Below are 16,304 nucleotides of genomic sequence, written 5' to 3' on the forward strand. Positions count from 1 at the left end.
TTCAAAAGTATCATGTTATATCACTTGGGGGCTTGGTCGTGTCCGAACCAATGCAATACCTCTTGATAGGCGAGAGCCACCAGATCACTTGGGGACTTGGTCACGTCTGAACCAGTCATGCCTCTTGATCGGCCTAAGGCCACAGAATCACTTGGGGGCTTGGTCGAACCTGAACCATTTCCATGCCACTTGATCGGCATAAATGCCACGGTTTCATTTGGGGACCTGGCTGACTTGAACCATAGCTACACCTATCGGGAGCTTGGTCGTGTCCGACCATGGTAACGCCATCTGATCAGCTCAAATAAGCCTCTTTTTGCAAACGGTTTTGTCATTGCCTTTGCTTCACATTTTTCTCTGAAAGATATTTCTTTCTTTTTATTGCGTTTTTTAAACCGACAAAGTTTTAAGCCGGTTCAAACTGTCAATTGACGGAACACTGCCCATTTTAATCCGAAGACTATTTGCTCGGTTTGATTTTTTGTTAACATCCTATTACGGAGTAACACGGTGTTTATTATAACCCGGCACGGTTTACATGGTAAACCGGCATCATATATATACAGGAGCTGCTATCTCCTCCAACAGTGTGGGTTTATAAAACTCCGCTTGAAGATTGGCCAAGCCAACTTCACGTCCAACGATGGTAGGTATTATGTATCTCAAAATTTGGTCATATACTTAAAAATTTCGGATGTTTTGATTTCATGTATGCAGACATCATATTCCGCCTGACGGTACAACCGCGGTGGCACTTTAAGATTTTTATTGTAGGAAGTACTTTGGAAAGTTCATCACCTAAAGGAAGAGCAAGTTGCAGTAATTATGCACGAAGGCATATCAGCATCAAAAGTATCAGCTAGCCTATTACAAGGCAACACGGTGCCCACAATAAGATCATTGTTTTTCGCAAGGGAGAAGCAGTTTTAAACCGGCTTCCGGTTCAAGCTTGGTCACCAGCCCAACCTGATGGTTGTGGGTCATCCCGTGCCGCTTCAGCTTCAGTTTCTCTACCCAGCGGCTGGAAATCAACAGTTGTCCAGTCGATTCCCATTAATGCTTGAAAGACAGCTTCATCATGGATCAGCAACGACCGGTCAATATCAGGAGCGTAAGTATGCTTACAGATTGGAGGGATAAGATTTTCCGCTTCATGAATTGGTGCAGCTACTCGCTTGTTTTGATTGTCATATTGGGCTTGATAATGAGACAAGTCTACTTCTTCAACCAATTGACAAGCTAGCGGACGCACCTCCCGGTTTATTGCTCACAGATCCGCTTCACTAAACTCTGACCCGTCTTCCTTCAAGCTGGGATAGCCCTGAGCCGCTTCAATAGGATCAAAATCTGGCACCCAAGCTTTTGCCCGGATTAAGGCATTGATCGCACCGGTTCGAGCAGCAGATTTCTTCAGCTCTTCAACCCGGGCAGGAAGCACCGACAGTTTCATCAGAGTGTCCTGAATCAAAGTGGGCGCCGGCTTGTTGTGGGATGCAGTACAGATGATTCGTTGTGCACCAGTGTACAGTTATTCGATCAACGTGTAGGCGGCTTTCAATTTCTTCCGCACATCTGACCCTAAGTGACCAATGCGTGTCCCTGAAATATCACCAAGGGTTAACAAACCGGTAGCTCTATAAGACGGCAGAATCAATTCAAAAATCAAACCGGCTTACCAAAGATAGCAGCGGTCATGGCATGCACGTGCCGCTTTATGCTGGTCAGTTCATCCACAACCGGTTCTAGTGCAGCCTCGGCGTCTTCTGCTCGTTTGGTTAAAGCGGATTTTTCAGTAGCCCAATCCGCCCGCTCCTTCTTGAAATCCTTCTTAAGCTGTTCCATGACGCTTAAGGCGCTGATCAACTCCTCTTTTGCTTTTGAGGTTTCAGTCTGTTGGGACTTCAGATTTTCTTGGATATCAGCGATTTGGGTCTCTTTTGTCTTCAGCTCAGCCTGCATACAGACAGTTATATGATTCAGCAAGCAGTGCAAGAATTGAAGCACCAACCACATAACAAGTTATGCACTTGGTGCTTGGGGGCTAATGCCTATTTGATCGTCATTTTTCAATTGATTACAAAGTCCCAAGCTCAATACAAGTATTCAACTTGGCACTTGGGGGCTAATGGCTATTTGTTCAAAAAAGTTCTGATGCGGAGATATTAATTACTTAAGTCTTGGTTTAACTACACTAAGTTGAACCGGCCCTTGGGGGCTACATCAACGAATTTCGAGGCATTAAGATTTATATTAGTAAGTCCCGGTTTGAAAGAAGATTATAAATCGGCCCTTGGGGGCTAGGAGAGTCAGCAAGAATTGAAGCATACAAGCAGGAAAGAGCATATGGAAGTTACCTCATATTTATCTTTCATCATGTTAACCAGACCGGCTTCATAGTCATGACTAGTATTCAGCCGGTTCAGATAGCCGGAATGGATGTCTTGGGCATTCAGAGTAGCGTAAGTCGTCAGATCAACATTCCACTTGCCTTTGCCAAAGGCAGCAAATTCTTCCTTGGCGGTATGTTTAGACAAAGCGACAAGATTGCCTGGCTCTGTGCGACCAATGCCAGTAATGACAACCTCATCATCCTTGGCATCACCGGTTTGAACTGGGGCCGTTGGCTTATCAGTAGGCTTTGTTGGATTGGTGGATTTCTCAATCCGGATGGGGATTGTGGGCTGGTTGACAGGACTTGATGTATCAATAGGCCTCTCTTCAGCAATAAGATCATCATCTCGCTGCGGTGGATCATTGGGTATGTCTTCAGGAATAGCTACTTCAAGATCTGGTGTTTTGCCCGGTTCAGGGACGGCATCCTCCTCGGCCGCTTTATCCAGGCGAGCTTTTTTGCTCGGCCTAGGCTTGGCCCTGAAAAGAATAACAAAGTCAAATACAGCATATGTTCCAAGGTGATGTACCGGACATATTAAGATAAGTATGGCTTACCCAAGCACCGTTTTGAGCGGTGGTAGCTGAGTAGCCGATGACTCGCCAGAGGATGAGTGGGAAGTAACCTGATAATCGGAGTCAGATGGATTAAGAGGTTGACAAAAACAGACCGCTTTAGGACAAGCACTGACAAGCAAATTAGAGACCTCTGAACGGCGTTTCTGAACCGGACTGTTCGGTAAACTGGTGGAGGTAACTACCTGGCCGCTGTGCCAGGTTGTGCGGCGAGCTTCGTGCTGTTGGGTCTTCATAAGAAATTTGGGATCCAAGTAAGCAAGAGGATGAGAAAATTTAACTTTCCGGTTTGCCTGACGGATTTTTAGTGAAGGCAAAGGTTCTGAATCGGAAGAGAGAATAATTACCTCTGCAGCATCAGCATTGCTGGCTTCGGCATCATCTGACAAATATCACCATCAATAAGATGCATGAAAAATAAACCAAGTGAGTCAAGCCCTACCTCAAGGTCCGGATTATCCACATCATCATCAGGGGCCGGATTAGAGGATACAGTGGTTCTTTTCCTGTGGGCAGTCTTCTTCACAGCTTTAGTCTTTTGCCGGGTTGATCTTTCCGGTTTGTCTGGTTTTTCTGGTTTCTCCTGCAGCAGTTTTTGCTCCAAAACGGATCATTGACATGGTTACACAGACACTGATATTAAACAATGACCAGATATATCAATAACAGGTTCAGCAAAAAGAAAAATCAAACTCTTACAGCTGGCGGTTTGTTGGTGGCACAGAAGGGAAGCATGCCGGTTTTAGCACAGATGTGTTCCGGTTCATTCAGCATCTTGTTCACAGCCTCTGTGATTTCTTCGTCGGTGAGCTGGATGTTAGCATGTCGCAGTGGGTCATCAACACTGCCAGTATACTCGCACATCAAACCGGAGCGCTAACTAAGGGGTAGTATGCTCCATGATATCCAACAGCGAGCGAGATCAACCCCTGTTAAACCGTTGGCCATAAAGGCTCTGAGCTTGGACAGTTGAGGAGCGTATTTGCTTCTCTCCTTGGCAGTCAATGTTGGAAATATGCCCTAGAGGCAATAATAAATTGATTATTATTATATTTCCTTGTTCATGATAATCGTTTATTATCCATGCTATAATTGTATTGATAGGAAACTCAGATACATGTGTGGATACATAGACAACACCATGTCCCTAGTAAGCCTCTAGTTGACTAGCTCGTTGATCAATAGATGGTTACGATTTCCTGACCATGGACATTGGATGTCGTTGATAACGGGATCACATCATTAGGATAATGATGTGATGGACAAGACCCAATCCTAAGCATAGCACTAGATCGTGTAGTTCGTATGCTATAGCTTTTCTAATGTCAAGTATCATTTCCTTAGACCATGAGATTGTGCAACTCCCGGATACCGTAGGAGTGCTTTGGGTGTACCAAACGTCACAACGTAACTGGGTGACTATAAAGGTGCATTACAGGTATCTCCGAAAGTGTCTGTTGGGTTGGCACGAATCGAGACTGGGATTTGTCACTCCGTGTAAACGGAGAGGTATCTCTGGGCCCACTCGGTAGGATATCATCATAATGTGCACAATGTGATCAAGGAGTTGATCACGGGATGATGTGTTACGGAACGAGTAAAGAGACTTGCCGGTAACGAGATTGAACAAGGTATAGGGATACCGACGATCGAATCTCGGGCAAGTACAATACCGCTAGACAAAGGGAATTGTATACAGGATTGATTAAGTCCTTGACATCGTGGTTCATCCGATGAGATCATTGTGGAACATGTGGGAGCCAACATGGGTATCCAGATCCCGCTGTTGGTTATTGACCGGAGAACGTCTCGGTCATGTCTGCATGTCTCCCGAACCCGTAGGGTCTACACACTTAAGGTTCGATGACGCTAGGGTTATAAAGGAAGCTTGTATGTGGTTACCGAATGTTGTTCGGAGTCCCAGATGAGATCCTGGACGTCACGAGGAGTTCCGGAATGGTCCGGAGGTAAAGATTTATATATAGGAAGTCCTATTTCGGCCATCAGGACAAGTTTCGGGGTCATCGGTATTGTACCGGGACCACCGAAAGGGTCCCGGGGGTCCACCGGGTGGGGCCACCTATCCGGAGGGTCCCAATGGGCTGAAGTGGGAAGGGATCCAGCCCAAAGTGGGCTGGGGCGCCACTTCCCTAGGGCCCATGCGCCTAGGGTGGAGGGAGACCCTAAGGAAGAGTCCCAAGGAGGGAAGGCACCTCCTAGGTGCCTTGGGGGGGAGGGAAACCTCCCCTGGCCGCCGCCCCCTAGGAGATTGGATCTCCTAGGGCTGGCGCACCCCCCCTTGGGCTCCCTATATATAGTGAGGGTAGGAGGGCCTCTTGAGACACCCCTTATGCCTTTGGTGCAGCCCTCTCCTCTCCCAAGTCCTTCTCCTCTTCTGCGGTGCTTGACGAAGCCCTGCAGGATTGCCACGCTCCTCCATCACCACCACGCCGTTGTGCTGCTGTTGGATGGAGTCTTCCTCAACCTCTCCCTCTCTCCTTGCTGGATCAAGGCATGGGAGACGTCACCGGGCTGTACGTGTGTTGAACGCGGAGGTGCCGTCCGTTCGGCACTAGGATCATCGGTGATCTGAATCACGACGAGTACGACTCCATCAACCCCGTTCACTTGAACGCTTCCGCTTAGCGATCTACAAGGGTACATAGATGCACTCTCCTTCCCCTCGTTGCTGGTCTCTCCATAGATAGATCTTGGTGACACGTAGGAAAATTTTGAATTTCTGCTACGTTCCCCAACAGTGGCATCATGAGCTAGGTCTATTGCGTAGATTCTATGCACGAGTAGAACACAAAGTAGTTGTGGGCGTTGATTTTGTTCAATATGCTTGCCGTTACTAGTCTTATCTTGATTCGACGGTATCGTGGGATGAAGCGGCCCGGACCAACCTTACACGTACTCTTACGTGAGACCGGTTCCACCGACAAACATGCACTAGTTGCATAAGGTGGCTGGCGGGTGTCTGTCTCTCCCACTTTAGTCGGATCGGATTCGATGAACAGGGTCCTTATGAAGGGTAAATAGCAATTGGCATATCATGTTGTGGCTTTTGCGTAGGTAAGATGCGTTCTTGCTAGAAACCCATAGCAGCCACGTAAAACATGCAAACAAACAATTAGAGGACGTCTAACTTGTTTTTGCAGGGTATGCTATGTGATGTGATATGGCCAAAAGGATGTGATGAATGATATATGTGATGTATGAGATTGATCATGTTCTTGTAATAGGAATCATGACTTGCATGTCGATGAATATGACAACCGGCAGGAGCCATAGGAGTTGTCTTAATTTATTTATGACCTGCGTGTCAACATAAACGTCATGCAATTACTTTACTTTATTGCTAACCGTTAGCTGTAGTAGGTAGAAGTAATAGATGACATGACAACTTCAAGAAGACACGATGATGGAGATCATGGTGTCATGCCGGTGACGAAGATGATCATGGAGCCCCGAAGATGGAGATCGAAGGAGCTATATGATATTGGCCATATCATGTCACTACTATATAATTGCATGTGATGTTTATTATGTTTATGCATCTTGTTTACTTAGAACGACGGTAGTAAATAAGATGATCCCTCATAACAATTTCAACAAGTGTTCTCCCCTAACTGTGCACCGTTGCTAAAGTTCATCGTTTCGAAGCACGCCGTGATGATCGGGTGTGATAGATCCTTACGTTCACATACAACGGGTGTGAGACAGTTTTACACATGCAAAACACTTAGGGTTAACTTGACGAGCCTAGCATGTACAGACATGGCCTCGGAACACAGAAGACCGAAAGGTCGAGCATGAGTCGTATAGAAGATACGATCAACATAAAGATGTTCACCGACGTTGACTAGTCCGTCTCACGTGATGATCGGACACAGCCTAGTTGACTCGGATCATGTAATCACTTAGATGACTAGAGGGATGTCTATCTGAGTGGGAGTTCATAAGATGAACTTAATTATCCTGAACATAGTCAAAAGGAATTCGCAAATTATGTCGTAGCTCGCGTTATAGTTCTACTGTTTAGATATGTTCCTAGAGAAAAATTAGTTGAAAGTTGATAGTAGCAATTATGCGGACTAGGTCCGTAAACTGAGGATTGTCCTCATTGCTTCATAGAAGGCTTATGTCCTTAATGCACCGCTCAGTGTGCTGAACCTCGAACGTCGTCTGTGGATGTTGCGAACATCTGACATACACGTTTTGATGACTACATGATAGTTCAGTGCGTAATGCTAAATGGTTTAGAATTGAGGCACCAAAGACGTTTTTGAAACATCGCAGAACATATGAGATGTTCCAAGGACTGAAATTGGGATTTCAGGCTCGTGCCCACGTCAAGAGGTATAAGACCTCCGACGATTTTCTTAGCCTACAAACTAAGGAGAAAAGCTCAATTGTTGTGCTTGTGCTCAGATTGTCTGAGTACAACAATCGCTTGAATCGAGTGGGAGTTGATCTTCCAGATGAAATAGTGATGGTTCTCCGAAGTCATTACCACCAAGCTGCTAGAGCTTCGTGATAAACTATGAAATATCAGGGACATATATGATGATCCTTGAGATATTCGCGATGTTTGACACCGCGAAAGTAGAAATCAAGAAGGAGCATCAATTGTTGATGGTTGGTGAAACCACTAGTTTCAAGAAGGGCAAGGGAACAAAGGGATACTTCATGAAACGGCAATTCAGCTGCTGCTCTAGTGAAGAAACCCAAGGTTGAACCCAAAACCCGAGACTAAGTGCTTCTGTAATAAAGGGAACAACCACTGGAGCAAAATTACCCTAGATACTTGGTAGATGAGAGGGCTGGAAAGGTCGATAGAAGTATATTGGATATACATTGTGTTGATGTGTACTTTGCTAGTACTCCTAGTAGCACCAGGGTATTAGATACCGGTTCGGTTGCTAAGTGTTAGTAACTCGAAATAAAAGCTACGGAATAAACGGAGACTAGCTAAAGGTGAGCTGACGATATGTGTTGGAAGTGTTTCCAATGTTGATATGATCAAGCATCGCACGCTCCTTCTACCATCGAGATTGGTGTTTGCGTTGAGCATAGACATGATTGGATTATGTCTGTCGCAATACGGTTATTCATTTAAGGAGAATAATGGTTACTCTGTTTATTTGAATAATACCTTCAATGGTCTTACACCTAAAATGAATAGTTTATTGAATCTCGATCGTAGTGATACACATGTTCATGCCAAAAGATAGTAATGATAGTACCACCTACTTGTGGCACTGCCACTTAAGTCATATCGGTATAAAACCCATGAAGAAGCTCCATGTTGATGGATCTTTGGGCTCACTCGTTTTGAAAAGTTTGAGACATGCGAACCGTGTCTATTGGTGTATATGCATGAAGAAACTCCATGCAAATGGACCGTTTGGACTCACTTGATTTTGAATCACTTGAGACATGCAAATTATACCACATGGGCAAGATGACTGAAAGCCTCGTTTTTCAGTAAAATGGAACTAGAAAGCAACTTGTTGGAAGAAATACATTTTGATGTGTGCAGTCCAATGAGTGCTGAGGCATGTAGTGGATATCGTTATGTTCTTACTTCACAGATGATTTGAGTAGATGTTGAGTATATTTACTTGATGAATCACGAGTCTGAATTATTGAAAGGTTCAAGTAATTTCAGGGAGAAGTTGAAAGATCGTCGTGACAAGAGGATAAAATATCTATGATATGATCATAGAGATGAATATCTGAATTACGAGTTTGGCACAGAATTAAGACATTGTGGAAACTGTTTCACAACTAATACAGCCTGGAACACCATAGTGTGATGGTGTGTCCGAACATCATAACTACACCCTATTGGATATGATGCATACCATGATGTCTCTTATCGAATTACCACAATAGTTTATGGGTTAGGCATTAGAGACAACCACATTCACTTTAAAAGGGGCACCACGTAATTCCGATGAGATGACACCGTATGAACTATGGTTTAGAGAAACCTAAGCTGTCATTTCTTAAAAGTTTGGGGCTGCGACGCTTATGTGAAAAAGTTTCAGGCTGATAAGCTCGAACCCAAAGCGAATAAATGCATCTTCATAGGACACCCAAAACAGTTGGGTATACCTCCTGTCTCAGATTCGAGAGCAATTGTTACTAGAATCGGGTCCTTTCTCGAGGAAAAGTTTCTCTCGAAAGAATTGAGTGGGAGGATGGTGGAGGCTTGATGAGGTTATTGAACCGTCACTTCAACTAGTGTATAGCAGGGCACAAAGAGTTGTTCCTGTGGCACCTACACCAATTGAAGTGGAAGATTATGATATTGATCATGAGACTTCGGATCAAGTCACTCCCAAACCTCGTGGGATGGCAAGGATGCGTACTACTTCAGAGTGGTACGTAATCCTGTTTTAGAAGTCATGTTGCTAGACAACAATGAACCTACGAGCTATGGAGAAGCGATGGTGGGCCTGGATTCCGATAAATGGCTCAAGGCCATTAAATCCGAGAGAGGATCCATGTATGAAAACAAAGTGTAGACTTTGGAAGAACTACTTGATGGTCGTAAGGCTGTTGAGTACAGATGGATTTTAAAAGGAAGACGGACAATGATGGTAAATGTCACCATTAAGAGAGCTCGACTTGTCGTTAAGATGTTTTCCGACAAGTTCAAGGAGTTGACTACGATGAGACTTTCTCACCCGTAGCGATGCTAAAGGTCTGTTGGAATTATATTAGCGATTACTGCATTATTTATGAAATCTTGCAGATAGGATGTCAAAACATTGTTTCCTCGATGATTTCCTTGAGGAAAGGTTGTATGTGATACAACCGGAAGGTTTTTGACAATCCTGAAAGATGCTAATAAGTATGCAAAGCTCCAGCAATCCTTCTAAGGACTGGAGTAAGCATCTCGGAGTTGGAATGTATGCTTTGATGAGATGATCAAAGACTTTGGGTGTATACAAAGTTTATGAGAAACTTGTATTTCCAAAGAAGTGAGTGGGAGCACTATAGAATTTCTGATGAGTATATGTTGTTGACATATTGTTGATCAGAATGACGTAGAATTTCTGGAAAGCATATAGGGTTATTTGGAAAGTGTTTTTCAATGGAAAACCTGGATTAAGCTACTTGAGCATTGAGCATCAAGATCTATAAGGATAGATCAAAACGCTTAATGGTACTTTCAAATGAGCACATACCTTGATATGATCATGAAGGTGTTCAAGATGGATCAGTCAAAGAAGGAGTTCTTGCCTGAGTTGTAAGGTATGAAGTTAAGACTTAAAGCTCGACCACGGCAGAATAGAGAGAAAGGACGAAGGTCGTCCCCTATGCTTAAGACATAGGCTCTACAGTATGCTATGCTGTGTACCGCACCTGAAGTGTGCCTTGCCATGAGTCAGTCAAGGGGTACAAGAGTGATCCAAGAATGGATCACAGGACAGCGGTCAAAGTTATCCTTAGTAACTAGTGGACTAAGGAATTTTCTCGATTATGGAGGTGGTAAAAGAGTTCGTCGTAAAGGGTTACTTCGATGCAAGCTTAACACCTATCCGGATAGCTCTGAGTAGAGATACCGGATACGTATAATGGAGCAACAATTTAGAATAACTCCAAGTAGAACAGTTATTTGGAATAGCTCCAAATAGAACGTGGTAGCTACATCTAGGAGATGACATAGAGATTTGTAAAGCACACACGAATCTGAAAGGTTCAGACCCGTTGACTAAAACCTCTCTCACAAGCAACATGATCAAACCTAGAACTCTGTGAGTGTTAATCACATGGCGATGTGAACTAGATTATTGACTCTAGTGCAAGTGGGAGACTGTTGGAAATATGCCCTAGAGGCAATAATAAATTGATTATTATTATATTTCCTTGTTCATGATAATCGTTTATTATCCATGCTATAATTGTATTGATAGGAAACTCAGATACATGTGTGGATACATAGACAACACCATGTCCCTAGTAAGCCTCTAGTTGACTAGCTCGTTGATCAATAGATGGTTACGATTTCCTGACCATGGACATTGGATGTCGTTGATAACGGGATCACATCATTAGGATAATGATGTGATGGACAAGACCCAATCCTAAGCATAGCACTAGATCGTGTAGTTCGTATGCTATAGCTTTTCTAATGTCAAGTATCATTTCCTTAGACCATGAGATTGTGCAACTCCCGGATACCGTAGGAGTGCTTTGGGTGTACCAAACGTCACAACGTAACTGGGTGACTATAAAGGTGCATTACAGGTATCTCCGAAAGTGTCTGTTGGGTTGGCACGAATCGAGACTGGGATTTGTCACTCCGTGTAAACGGAGAGGTATCTCTGGGCCCACTCGGTAGGATATCATCATAATGTGCACAATGTGATCAAGGAGTTGATCACGGGATGATGTGTTACGGAACGAGTAAAGAGACTTGCCGGTAACGAGATTGAACAAGGTATAGGGATACCGACGATCGAATCTCGGGCAAGTACAATACCGCTAGACAAAGGGAATTGTATACAGGATTGATTAAGTCCTTGACATCGTGGTTCATCCGATGAGATCATTGTGGAACATGTGGGAGCCAACATGGGTATCCAGATCCCGCTGTTGGTTATTGACCGGAGAACGTCTCGGTCATGTCTGCATGTCTCCCGAACCCGTAGGGTCTACACACTTAAGGTTCGATGACGCTAGGGTTATAAAGGAAGCTTGTATGTGGTTACCGAATGTTGTTCGGAGTCCCAGATGAGATCCTGGACGTCACGAGGAGTTCCGGAATGGTCCGGAGGTAAAGATTTATATATAGGAAGTCCTATTTCGGCCATCAGGACAAGTTTCGGGGTCATCGGTATTGTACCGGGACCACCGAAAGGGTCCCGGGGGTCCACCGGGTGGGGCCACCTATCCCGGAGGGTCCCATGGGCTGAAGTGGGAAGGGATCCAGCCCAAAGTGGGCTGGGGCGCCACTTCCCCTAGGGCCCATGCGCCTAGGGTGGAGGGAGAACCCTAAGGAAGAGTCCCAAGGAGGGAAGGCACCTCCTAGGTGCCTTGGGGGGGAGGGAAACCTCCCCTGGCCGCCGCCCCCTAGGAGATTGGATCTCCTAGGGCTGGCGCACCCCCCCTTGGGCTCCCTATATATAGTGAGGGTAGGAGGGCCTCTTGAGACACCCCTTATGCCTTTGGTGCAGCCCTCTCCTCTCCCAAGTCCTTCTCCTCTTCTGCGGTGCTTGACGAAGCCCTGCAGGATTGCCACGCTCCTCCATCACCACCACGCCGTTGTGCTGCTGTTGGATGGAGTCTTCCTCAACCTCTCCCTCTCTCCTTGCTGGATCAAGGCATGGGAGACGTCACCGGGCTGTACGTGTGTTGAACGCGGAGGTGCCGTCCGTTCGGCACTAGGATCATCGGTGATCTGAATCACGACGAGTACGACTCCATCAACCCCGTTCACTTGAACGCTTCCGCTTAGCGATCTACAAGGGTACATAGATGCACTCTCCTTCCCCTCGTTGCTGGTCTCTTCATAGATAGATCTTGGTGACACGTAGGAAAATTTTGAATTTCTGCTACGTTCCCCAACAGTCAACCTTTGCGGAAAGGGGTGTGTATTGCTAAGCCGCTCCGGACGAAAGCCAGGCAAAGGATTTTCACCAGCAGGGGAGGTGTCTTTGCAATAGAACCATGTTTGATTCCACTCTTTGGGGTGGCTATGCAGCTTGGCATGAGGGTATGTGACCTCTTTCCTTTTCTGAATCGCCACATCGCCCAATTTCGTATTGGAACCATCAGAAAACTCAGTACGGCGGTTTAGATGGAAATAGTCTCTGAACAACTCCACTGTGGGCTCCTCTTGAAAGAACGCCTCACAGAGCACTTGGAAGTGACACATGTTTGTAACAGAGTTGGGACCAGTGTCTTGTGGGTGGAGTTGGAAATCGGTAAAACATCCCGGTAAAATTTAGAATCGGGAGGCTTAAAGCCCCGGGCTAAGTGATCTACGAAAACGACGACCTCTCCTTCTTGAGGTGTGGGAGGGCATTCTTTGCCAGGAGCCCTCCAACGGATGGTATCTTTGCTGCCTAAGGCGCCGATCAGGACTAAATCGTCCAGTTGAGCCTCTGTGACGCGAGAAGGAACCCAGTTGCACTCATATACTTGCTTGGCCATGATGAAATCTACAAGGTAGGTGATCCCGGTTCAAAAATGCATTGATTAAGGTACATTGGTATGTGCAATGTTAAACCGGAGACAGATCTATCTAAACCGGAGTTTTATGAAGCAACAACATCTGGCGGTTCAACAAGGGGACTAATGGTATATACCGGTTTGGCAATTTTTTCTACAAAGTTAAACCGCCTGATCTAAACATTGAAGCAGATGAGTAAGTTTACAGAAACAGATTTCATAAGACTTCTCTATAGCGACGGATCTGAAGCAAGTTCAGAAAATAAGGAAAATATTCAAGGTTCAAAAAAGAACAGTACTGAATCAATGGGCAGAGATACATATAGATCTATGGTCTTGAGGCTTGAAACTGAAGGCGGATGCTAAAAACTACCGCTACACAGAGTAAGGATTCACAGATGCATCTAGGAGTTATCGTATGAACACGAAACAGGCGATGAACATTAGAAGAACATGAAACCCTAGAGCAGATCTGTGTTGAAAAGAACAGAAGACTTACTGGAGATGAGAAAGACGCGGAAGGTTGCCGCGGTGCTCTGGTGCGCCCAGGTTGATGCAGCGGCCAAGGTTGATGCAGAGGTTGACGGTGGCAGCGGAGCTCCGAAGCTGGGCAACACGAGGAAGACGAAGCACAAGGGCACGGAGGGGAAAAAGAAATGACCCTTCGGTCCTAGTTATAAGGCAAGGGACATGAGTCAGGCGCGAAATCAAGGGACCGTGGGTTTGGAAACGAAGATGTCGCCTTAATTGTCGCAGACCTATTAAGGTCCTTTATAACAGGTGACGTCACGCCGGTTTACAATGACCAGAGAAGATGACATCACGACGGTTCAACAAACTACAAGAAGATATTGAAGATGAAGATTTTTGCTAAAGGATTGACATGAACATGTTCAAATCAATCTGGGGCCTAATGTTGGGGATATCACTACTGGGCGTAAACCGGCCTATCTGGGCCGGGTTAACTTCGTCAGTAGTTAAGTATGTTAAAGCCCAAGAAGGCAGATGAGGGCTCAAGGCCCATAGTCGGTTCAAGGTCTGTAGCCATAAACTGGCGTTGGTATTTAACTTGTATTGTAAGTTAGGAATAAGTAGAGACCAAACCGGACACATCTATGAGCCGGTATTGGGACTCTGTGAACCGACGGGCGTCACCCATGTATATAAGGGGACGACCCGGCGGCGGTTCGAGGAGAAGAGACAACAACTCGAGACATAGGCGAAGCTTGTTTGCTCCCTGGTCATCGAAACCCCATCAATTCCATCACAACTAGACGTAGGCTTTTACCTTCATCGAAGGGGCCGAACTAGTATAAACTCTCTTGTGTCCCTGTGTCCGCTTTAACCCCTTCAAGCTAACCCGTCGCGATGGCTTCACGACTAAGTCCTTTCTCTAGGACATCTGCCGTGACAAAACCACGACAGGATCTCTGGAAAACCAACACCACATTTATTGTGATACTGTCATCACTAGATGCTACATCCCATATAATCGCCGATGCACACTTTTTATCCTTGATTGTGGTCCTCTTATGATCGACTATGAAGAGCTTTAGAGATAATAGTCATATGTACCCGATAGCGGGCCTTTTTCACTCAACCATGTAGTAAGTTGGCAACCGCACGCCTAGTATCAACTTTCACATACTCTGACCGGCCATATAACTAACTCCTATGGCATTCATATCATCTGAGATTAAATATACTCTGACCGACCATTTAAGTTGTGATATTGTCATATTAATGCACTTAAATCGTATATGAAAAAACGATGATCTGCATTGAGCAACATATTTTAACTCGAGTGACGAGGCGTCTTTTGAATCTTTTGGACTATTGAACGAGATATAAATTCACAATGGAAAAAGAAAGGGCCTAGCTGACTGTGTTTGCACGAGTACTGGCGAGTGGGAGATACAAGGGGGGTGGAGAATTTAGCTTGAAGTGCACAGTGCTGCTACAAGCTTGTGACGCGGTACAACACAGGCACCCGAATTGGAAAAACACTTTTAGAAAAAAGAGACTTAAAACTTTTTGAATTATTTTTGTAGCAAACATGGCCTAATGTATTACTCGTGCATAAAAGTTTCACGAAAGAATGATTCTCGTGGTTTCTTCAGCAAAAAAGAGAAGACAAAGTCGCAAGTTCAAAAAATGCGAATAGTAACTTTTACATAGTACAATTATGTTTGTTCCCGTCGAGAATAACACGTCGCGCTAGTATTACACTAAGTCAGATTTGTTACAAAACAGATTCATATTTTTTGACTCTTTAATTATTTTTAAACTTTTTATTAATTCGGGTGCAATGGCACCCGAGGTCCATTGGCTATTTCCCGCTAAAGGATGGGCCTATATCAATACGGAGAATCCCTCGCAAAAAAATTAAAGATCAATATAAAGAACTTTCCTGCTGTTCAACACAGAACTTGTCAATTTATTTGGTATAATATCGTTACAGTCATAAAGAATCTCAGGGAAGGAGCTTGTGGTGGAGGGTGGACGAGTGAGCCCCACATTTGTGAGTAGTACCACCAGAAATTCTGCATGCTAGCGTCGAACTTTAGCAAGGACGCGTCCAGAGCTTTGTATGTCCAGAGATTTACCAAGAAGGATATTTTTAGAAGATAAATGCACTTAGGTATTAATAATTAATAATTAATTAAACACGTGTTAAAAAGAACTTTGGCATCTTCCACGGGAGTTTTATACATTAGTAATTAATTAAGCATGCGTTAAAAAGAAATCTGGTGCAACCGTGCAATTACAAATCCTAGTCGAGTCAACAGTTGTAATCGGTAGACTAGAGGGAAAAGAAGGCATGCGCGATCTAGGGGAAAAAGAATATATAGGGTGGGTCCCACCTACAGCCTAGTCTGGTGGAATACGGTTCACTATACCATCTGTTGAAATTGGTCACATGGCTCGTATACACGGATGGGGCATGCAGACCTGACAACTAGGTGGGCCATGTCGATTGGACATCGTGCTTGATCTGCGGTCAAGATACAGGTTGTGCCCACAACTAGTTAGGAAAAATCCACGTCCCTTCTCCTATACACTGGCACGGACGGTCCAGTCATTGACGGGTAAAAAAGAACTAAACGCCTCTTCCCGGCCCTATACGTCCGGCCTAACCAGCACCT

This window comes from Triticum urartu, chromosome 7 (assembly GCF_003073215.2).
Source record: "Triticum urartu cultivar G1812 chromosome 7, Tu2.1, whole genome shotgun sequence".
Lineage (NCBI taxonomy): Eukaryota > Viridiplantae > Streptophyta > Magnoliopsida > Poales > Poaceae > Triticum > Triticum urartu.